Source organism: Apodemus sylvaticus, chromosome 1, assembly GCF_947179515.1.
Source record: "Apodemus sylvaticus chromosome 1, mApoSyl1.1, whole genome shotgun sequence".
Classification (NCBI taxonomy): domain Eukaryota; kingdom Metazoa; phylum Chordata; class Mammalia; order Rodentia; family Muridae; genus Apodemus; species Apodemus sylvaticus.
The window spans coordinates 127,316,202-127,325,870 of NC_067472.1; the positions used below are offsets into that span (position 1 = coordinate 127,316,202).

General features: G+C 42.6%; 1 pseudogene; it reads right to left on the reverse strand.

Annotated features, from left to right (window-relative positions):
• Window positions 1-7,050: 7,050 nt before the first annotated feature.
• LOC127681704 (ubiquitin-like protein 5) lies at window positions 7,051-7,273 on the reverse strand (annotated as a pseudogene).
• Between the last annotated feature and the right edge of the window lie 2,396 nt (window positions 7,274-9,669).

Below are 9,669 nucleotides of genomic sequence, written 5' to 3' on the forward strand. Positions count from 1 at the left end.
GTAGCTGCTTTCCAGGTTTGAGCTGGACATACAAAGAGGGACTGCTCACTACCCTAGCTCTGTTTCTGTCTCTGTGTCTCTGTCTCCCTCTCCCTGTCTCTCTCTCCCCCTCATTCAGCCATGTGAAGCAAGCCAGTAAGCAGCACCTTTCTAGGGTCTGGGCTCCTGCCTCCAGGTTCCTGCCCCGTTTGAGCTCCTGTCCCCACTTCCTTGATGATGAACAGCGATATGGAAGCACAAGCCAAATAAACCCTGTCCTTCCCAACCTGCGTCTTGGTCGCCCTGCTTCCTCACAGCCATAGTAACCCTGACTGAGACATCAAGCCAGCCTCAAGTTTCCAATCCAGCTCCCCAAGCACAGTGATTACAGGCATGCATCTCCATGTGCAGTTCCTTCCACATATTTTAAATATTGTTGTATTACTTATTTATATTGTATGGGTATATTGTGTTCTACCAAGCAGCATCTCAGTGGCCATATTTCTCTCTCTCTCTCTCTCTCTCTCTCTCTCTCTTCTCTCTCTCCTCATTTTTAAAGATTATGTTTAAAAGTAAGAACCTTAAAATATCTTTTTTTTTTTTTGGTTTTTTTTGAGACAGGGTTTCTCTGTGTAGCCCTGGCTGTCCTGGAACTCATTTTGTAGACCAGGCTGACCTCAAACTCAGAGATCTGCCTGCCTCTGCCTCCCAAGTGCTAGGATTAAAGGCATGTGCCACCACCGCCAGCAAATATCTTCTTTGTATGTTGCCCTTTATCAAGGTACCTGGTGCAGATCACGGTAGGATTGTCACTGCTGATTGATTCGCTGGAAGGTTGGTAGAGCAGCAGAGCTTGTCAGAGACCGCAGTGTGACCAGGGGAGACCATCCAAGCTGGGAACGGTGAAAAGGCACATTGAATGCCTTGGCTGGAGCACCGAGGGTTTTTCGTTTGTCATGCTGGAGTTCAAACCCAGTGCTTCCTGAGCTGCTCAGGTGCTCCACCACTGGGCTATACCCAGGACACTGAAGCATTTGATTTATATCATGGAGGCAATGGGAGAAGGCATTCATGACTTTTAAGTGGATAAAATTATTTGCTTTTACACCCCCCCCCCCCCCAGAGACAGAGACATCGACAGCCTGGTCACCTAATGGCTTTGTGCAGAATGCTAAAGGAGGAGATGCAGGACAATGAAACTGGAGACTGGATCAATAAGCCCATGTGTTTTTCAAGAATTGCTGGTTGGTGGACCACTTAGGAAGTATAAGAATGAACTTACAGTCTGTATTCATTCATTCATTCATTCATTCATTCATTCAGACACACTCAGAGGCTGCCTCACACAAACCCAGTCTGAATGCTGGGAACAGACTCCACCCAGCATCAGACTAATGCTCAGAGTGGCACCTGGTCAGAAGCACACAGCCTGCCCTCTGGCTTCCGATTCCTGCCAGGCGACCTTGGCTAACTTACTCAAGCCATCTGTAGCCCACAGGTGTTCTATGGTTGCCTAGGTTCAACAAATCCTCCATCCCTGAAAGTCACTTAAAATTCGGGGCCTGCTAGGGAGCCCTGACAGTGCCTTGAGGCAGAAATCTGAGGGGGTTAAAAAAAAAAAAAAAGCAAGAGAGGCAAAGAAAGCCGGGGCTGGAGCTTCACAACTGGAGCTAAAGCAAGAGAAGAGAGGGCACCAGAAGGGAAGTGTGTGCAAGGAAGAGTGAGTTCTCTCTCTCTCTCTCTCTCTCTCTCTCTCTCTCTCTCTCTCTCTCTCTTTCTTTCTGTTTTTCTGTTTTGTTTCAGCTTGGTTTTTGGTTTGGGGAAAGGTGTTTCGGTTTGTCTCTCTTCTTTTAACTGCTTGGTTATTGTGACATTATGAGAGACCTCTCTGTTTTTTAAGTGCTTCATGTAGTCACATGCTCAGCCCCCGACTGGGAAAACATCTTCCTCCCCTTCCTCGCCATGGCGTCTTCTCAATCACATTCAGGGCACTCTGGCGAGTATGACAGTTCTGGTGGAGCTGTAAGGATTCAATTCCTTCACTGCCAGCACCGTCCTCTATCAAAAGACATAGCCTTTCCTTCTCATGCACTTTTCTGCCTCCTAGGGGAGATAAGAAACAGTGTTAAGGGATGCTGAAAAAGCATTTGACAAAATTCAGCATCCCTTCATGCTTAAAGTCTTGGAGAGAACAGGAATTCAAGGCCCATACCTAAACATAGTAAAAGCAATATACAGCAAACCGGTAGCCAGCATCAAACTAAATGGAGAGAAACTTGAAGCAATCCCACTGAAATCAGGGACCAGACAAGGCTGCCCCCTTTCTCCTTATCTTTTCAATATTGTACTTGAGGTACTAGCTCGGGCAATTCGACAACATAAGGAGGTCAAAGGGATACAAATTGGAAAGGAAGAAGTCAAACTATCATTATTTGCAGACGACATGATCGTCTACCTAAGTGACCCAAAGAACTCCACTAGAGAGCTCCTACAGCTGATAAACAACTTCAGCAAAGTGGCAGGTTATAAAATCAACTCAAGCAAATCAGTGGCCTTCCTATACTCAAAGGATAAGCAGGCTGAGAAAGAAATTAGGGAAATGACCCCCTTCACAATAGCCACAAACAGTATAAAGTATCTTGGGGTGACTCTTACCAAACATGTGAAAGATCTGTATGACAAGAACTTCAAGACTCTGAAGAAGGAAATGGAAGAAGACCTCAAAAAATGGGAAAACCTCCCATGCTCCTGGATCGGTAGAATCAATATAGTTAAAATGGCCATTTTGCCTAAAGCACTATACAGATTCAATGCAATACCCATCAAAATCCCAACTCAATTCTTCACAGAGTTAGAAAGAGCAATTATCAAATTCATCTGGAACAACAAAAAACCCAGGATAGCTAAAACTATTCTCAGCAACAAAAGAAAATCTGGGGGAATCAGTATCCCTGACCTCAAGCAATACTACAGAGCAATAGTGTTAAAAACTGCATGGTATTGGTACAGTGACAGGCAGGAGGATCAATGGAACAGGATTGAAGATCCAGAAATGAACCCACACACCTATGGCCACTTGATCCTCGACAAAGAGGCTGAAAACATCCAATGGAAAAAAGATAGCCTTTTCAACAAATGGTGCTGGTTCAACTGGAGGTCAGCATGCAGAAGAATGCGAATTGATCCATCCTTGTCTCCTTGTACTAAGCTCAAATCCAAATGGATCAAGGACCTCCACATAAAGCCAGACACTCTGAAGCTAATAGAAAAGAAATTGGGGAAGACCCTTGAGGACATCGGTACAGGGAGAAAATTTCTGAACAGAACACCAATAGCGTATGCTCTAAGAGCAAGAATTGACAAATGGGACCTCATAAAATTACAAAGTTTCTGTAAGGCAAAGGACACCATCAAGAGGACAAATCGGCAACCAACAAATTGGGAAAAGATCTTCACCAATCCTACATCAGATAGAGGGCTAATATCCAATATATATAAAGAACTCAAGAAGTTAGACTCCAGAAAACCAAACAACCCTATTAAAAAATGGGGTACAGAGTTAAACAAAGAATTCTCACCTGAAGAACTTCGGATGGCGGAGAAACATCTTAAAAAATGCTCAACTTCATTAGTCATTAGGGAAATGCAAATCAAAACAACCCTAAGATTTCATCTTACATCAGTCAGAATGGCTAAGATTAAAAATTCAGGAGACAGCAGGTGTTGGAGAGGGTGTGGAGAAAGAGGAACACTCCTCCACTGCTGGTGGGGTTGCAAATTGGTACAACCACTCTGGAAATCAGTCTGGCGGTTCCTCCGAAAACTGCGTACCTTACTTCCAGAAGATCCTGCTATACCACTCCTGGGCATATACCCAGAAGACTCCCCACCATGTAATAAGGATACATGTTCTACTATGTTCATAGCAGCCCTATTTGTAATTGCCAGATGCTGGAAAGAACCCAGGTATCCCTCAACAGAAGAGTGGATGCAAAAAATGTGGTATATCTACACAATGGAGTACTATTCAGCCATTAGAAACAATGAATTTATGAAATTCTTAGGCAAATGGATGGAGCTAGAGAATATCATACTAAGTGAGATAACCCAGACTCAAAAGGTGAATCATGGTATGCACTCACTAATAAGTGGATATTAACCTAGAAAACTGGAATACCCAAAACATAATCCACACATCAAATGAGGTACAAGAAGAAAGGAGGAGTGGCCCCTGGTTCTGGAAAGACTCAGTGAAACAGTATTCAGCAAAACCAGAACGGGGAAGTGGGAAGGGGTGGGTGGGAGGACAGGGGAAGAGAAGGGGGTTTGCGGGACTTTCGGGGAGTGGGGGGGCTAGAAAAGGGGAAATCATTTGAAATGTAAATAAATTATATCGAATAAAAAAAAAAGAAAAAAAAAAAAAAGAAACAGTGTTAAGGGTGATGGTGGCCTTCATGTCTGGAGGAGTGAACACGTTCAGCGGGGCCCACAAGACTCCCGAGTGGGCAGGCACAGTCAACTGGCCCTGAAAGGCCCCTGTTGCCAAGTTAGCCGTGGTCCAAACAGCTTCCTTCTGGACTCTGAATTCTGCATTCTTAGGTAAAACTACCCACAGAGGCAGCAGGCGTCAAGCAACAAGCGGCTGGATGCGCTGTTTGGGCCCTGCGGTCGCATTGCTCAAGGTTCAGGCAGTCTCCATCTGCATAAAGGACTTGGGATGCTTCAGGAGCTGACCTAACACCTTCATCATGCCAGCATCGATGGCCTTCTGGGTCTGGTGGTCTGTTCCTGTGGCAACACTGCGAGTAGTGCAGAGAGAATATGTCAAGGCATTGAGGTTGGTCACAAACTCTACGAGCCTGTACAGGACCCCTATGGTCACGTGATGACCATGCTTATTGCATCCTTCAGTGAGGTAGGACAGGGCTGAGGGTGTGTCGGAGAGGGATCGCATTATCACAATGCTGAGTACAAACAGCACCCGCCTTGCTACCTCCACACAAGGTTAGGGATTCTTGTTTCGACATAGGTTGGACAAAGCCCATGTGATGTTCCAAAAAAATATGATTGCTGTGCTTGTCGAAATAAGGCTGAGACAGGCACAGAATGGCAGTGCTGGCTGTGATATTGTCTCTGAATTCTGGCCTGTCACCAGGCCTATTACTAAGAGCCCACACTGCCTGTTCACACAGTCAGGTGTGGGGAGACAGGAGTTCAGTCAGGGGCTGGGTGGCACCCTCTTTTACAACAGCCCTGGTCTGCTCTGAAAGCCCATGCTGTACCAAACTTCAAGTTGTGAGAAGTGCCTCCTTCAGGAGCAATACCAAATCGGAATGAGCCCCGCCTCAACAATCAGGTTTAGTGGGCGGCTCCTTTCCTGAGGTAGCCCTTTCCTGACAGCCTGGGTGGCCACGAGACACAGGATTGGATCTGAGCTATTCCGTTTGACTTTGTCTTCCAGAATGAGGTTGGCCACTTTGACTGGTACTTGAGAAACCATGTCATAGAAGAATTGACTGATATTTCTTTTCTTTAAGGTAAGACCTATTCATCTTTCTTGGTCTTTTGGGGTTTGAGGCTGTCAGGAATCCTGTTGTCACCTCACAGATACATCTTTGCCTCAGCACTTAACTTTTCTCAGCCTCTCTTTGGGAGCTTCTAAGGTGCGTGTTAACTGGAGGGGGAAACCCCCCAGAGAGCTGCTCTGGTTTGTGTATTTAAGGCAGGGTCTCACAGAGCCTAATCTGGTCTGTAGTTCCTGACTCTCCTGCCTCTACTGCTGTTTTTAAACAAAATCTCAATTGTTTGATTTTGCCAATAAATACTAGAGAGCCAGAAGCTGGGGTGAAAATTGGCTAGCTCAGAGAGGCAGAGAAAGGACCAAGTTGACCTTCTTCCTCAGCTGATGTCCCAAAAGGAAAAGACCAGTTCTCCTCCTCCAGGATGCCTCAAAAACTCTCAACTCAATGTCCCTCCTTTCTGCTTCCTGTGTGTCTGTCTCACTATCCAACCTTCTGACTTCTTAGTCTTTTTTTTTCTTGCTACATTTTTATAATAATCTGTTGTCTTTGTTAGGGTTTTATTACTGTGAAGAGACACCATGACCAAGGTACCTTTATAAAGGACAACATTTAACTAGGGCGACTTAGAGTTATAGATGTTCAGTCCATTATCATCACAGTGGGAAGCATGGTAGTGTGCAGGCAGATATGGCGCTGAGAAGGGCTGAGAGTTCTACATCTTGATCCAAAGGAAGTCAGGAAGACACTGTACTGGGTGTAGTTTAAACTCAAGATCTCAAAGTTAACCTCTACAAGTGATAAACTTCCTCCAACAAGGCAACACCTACTTCAACAAGGTCACGCATCATAATAGTGCCACTTCCCAAGGGTCAATCATATTCAAACTATCACAGATATAATATGGTATGTGATTTCTCTAGTGTGCACACATACCATAGGAACTGTATTTTAGTTTTTTGTCCCTTGGTGGTGGGATTCAAGGTGTGGGCCACCACCACCACATTGTTCACTGTAACTCTAGCATTTAGAAAACAGGTAACTTATAGAGATCTGCCTATCTCTTCTGGGATTAAAGATGTAGGCTACTATCTACCCTGCTCAAAAATTTTATCTTATCTCCAAATCACTGCAACTCTTAGAGATTTAGAAAACAAGTTGGAACTGTACTAATCTTTTAATTTACTTAAACAACAAAAATATCCTTTTTATTTAAGAAAACTCAAAAGTTGATGTTCAAGTGGGCCACATGATAATCTACAGTCTAGCATTCTAACAAGGGATTAAGACATGTGGTTTAAGAAAACACCTTTTTCATTTCATGCCAGTAAGGCAAGTGTGGCTTTGGTAAACTACTGTTTGAAAATATTGTTATTTCTTTCTTTCTTTCTTTCTTTCTTTCTTTCTTTCTTTCTTTCTTTCTTTCCTTTCTTTCTTTCTTTTTGCAGCATTGAAGTTTTTACTCATGAGAATTGTTGGAAATGAGCACCCTCACCAGTGTCAGTTTAGGAGGGGAGATTATGGCCAGTGGGCAAGGCAGAGGACTTCCCCTCTATTGGTAATAAAGTTCCAGGTTCATCCCATAGTGGATTTCATAATCTCCCAAAGACACTCAGTCCTTTAAAAACTGCGTACTACCTTTTAAGAGCAGTCTTATTGCAGTGGGTGCCAGTTTGGGCTGTGATCAGTTTCCTCAAGTCCCTGATGGTGTCACTGGTTTTGCACTTAACCCAGTCTTTCTTTCCTGGATAGTCATTATACACCTCCTCAATCATTGAGGCTGGAGCTCAAATTTCCTCGAACCTACTAACAACACAATTTGTAGCTTGAACACTGAACCCTAGTCCAGTTTAAGGTGTGTGTGTGTGTGTGTGTGTAAGAATCAGAGTTATTTTTATTTTTTCAGGCCTGCCAATCAAATTAAAGGTCTCTGTTTATCTTTATATGGTAGTTTAGGCTGACTGGCCAAGCTGTCTGATGAACTATCATCTCTCTTTATTCAGGAAATCTCTACTATTTGAATCTAATCTTTATTAATTATGATGGTTCCCACAGCTTTTCTTTGCCTGTGAAAATAAACACCAAACCTCTTCCCAAATGTAACACATATCAGGGTTTCCATTCTGTGGAAATATACAGGATGATTTAATTCAGCATGTTTTCTTTTTCCTACTAGCTAATGTCTCTCCACAGCTGTTTTTCCTTTCTCATTAGCTTTTAAAATTGTTGAAGTTAACAAAGCACTATGTAAATCTATCTCTGGGGTCTTTATTACCGCAGAGGTTATTATATGCTGTTTATTAAGCATATCTTTTAAAACACTTTACAGATACACCACGAATCAAGTTCAGTAGAGTCAGATTAGCAACAGTGGTGGAATGATCTAGCAGAGACAACTAGGTCTCAGCCTCAGCCTCAGCCTCAGCCTCAGCCCCAGCCTCAGCCTTGGCAAGAATCAGCAGTAGGGACCAGGAGAAACACCAAGAGAATTTCTCAGCTGTGCCTATCTCAGTGAAGCAAAGATCAGGGAAGACATGAGACCTACAAACATTGCAAAGCTAGCTCACTAAGCAAGCCAAGCTCAGCTTCCTTCATTGTTGGTCAAGTCCTTTCTATACTCTCTCCACACATCACGTGGTCTCCATGTGTCTGGCCTCAGCATGTGCATCTGTCCCAGCTGACATCACTCTGCCAATCAGCCAGAGTCCAAAGAAGCAGCAAGAAACTGCAGCACACCACCAGAAGTTTTTTTGTGCATTTCTCTCTATAGAGTCCCAACAAATACAGTTCAACTATGCAGTGTAAGACAGGCAATACATGTGTGTCATTGGTGAAGAATCCTCCATCACGTGTCCTTCCATGTGCTTGCTTTAGCAGCACATTCTTTCTCCTGTGTCTGCTTCAGCAAAACACTCCTTCATGTATCTGCCCCAGCAAAATACTATCCAACTAACTTTCCAAAGAACCCTTAAGTTTCTACTTCAGTAAAGGATACCACAATTCTGCTGGGTCTATTCCTGCTATTGACAAAGTCTCATTTTTCCTTTCAGAATCAATTCAGAAACCTTTTCTACATTGATCTTTAATTTTTAACTTGTTTTGCATGCTAAAACTGTCCATTCTAAGAGGTTATCTTTTTCTCTGCATAAGAATTTCTGTGGGAGAATGAATGGAAGGCAAAAAAAAAAAAAAAAAAATACAGTCAAGCTTTGGATCCAAAAGATCCACACTTGCAGCTTGTGATTTCTTTTTACCAGAGCCAATTCTCTCTCAGCTTCAGCTAATCATTTTCTAGGACTTAAGTCTTTATCACCTTGTAAGTTTTGAAATAAAGTATTTAGCACCTGAATAGTCAATCCAATTGTGGGACATAGCCAGTTAATATCTCTCCACAATTTTTTTCCTTTTTCTTTTTAAAAGATTCATTTATTTTATGTATGTGGTGAGTACACTGTCACTGTCTTCAGACAGACCAGAAGATGGCATCATCTGCCCATTATAGATGGTTGTGAACCACCATGTGGTTGCTGGGAATTGAACTCAGGACCTCTGAAAGAACAGTCTTCTTAACTCTTAACTGCTGAGCTGTCTATCCAGCTCTCCAAGCAATTTTAAAACTCATTGAAAATTTGTAATTTATCTCTCCTGATTTATACTTTCTATGGTCAGACTTTGTGAAAACCTATCATATATCCTAGATGATTTGATAGAATCTCCTCTTTGTAATTTTTCAGGAGAAATTTGTAATCCCCAGGAAGGCAAAATTCTTTTTATTTCATCAAACATTTTTTTCTAAGGTATCTGTGTCTGATGTAGCCAGTAAGGCATCATTCATTTAATGGTAAATTAGAGGTGAAGAAAACTGTGAATTATTTTTAATGGTTGTTGTACAAAATATTTGCACAGGGAAGCACTGTGTAATATTTGTTGTGGTAACTCATTTCCAATGATATCTCTTTATTGTTATAAGTACATACTGGAAATACAAATCTTTTCCTATCATGCTCATGCAAAGGGACTGTGGAAAAAAGCAATCTTTTAAATAAATTACTCTCAAATGCCATGATTTAGGTAATAAAGAAGGCAATGGGATTCCAGGCTGTAAAGAGGCCATTGACTCAATCATCTTATTTATGGTTCTTAAATCTGTTAACATCCTCCATTTTCCTGA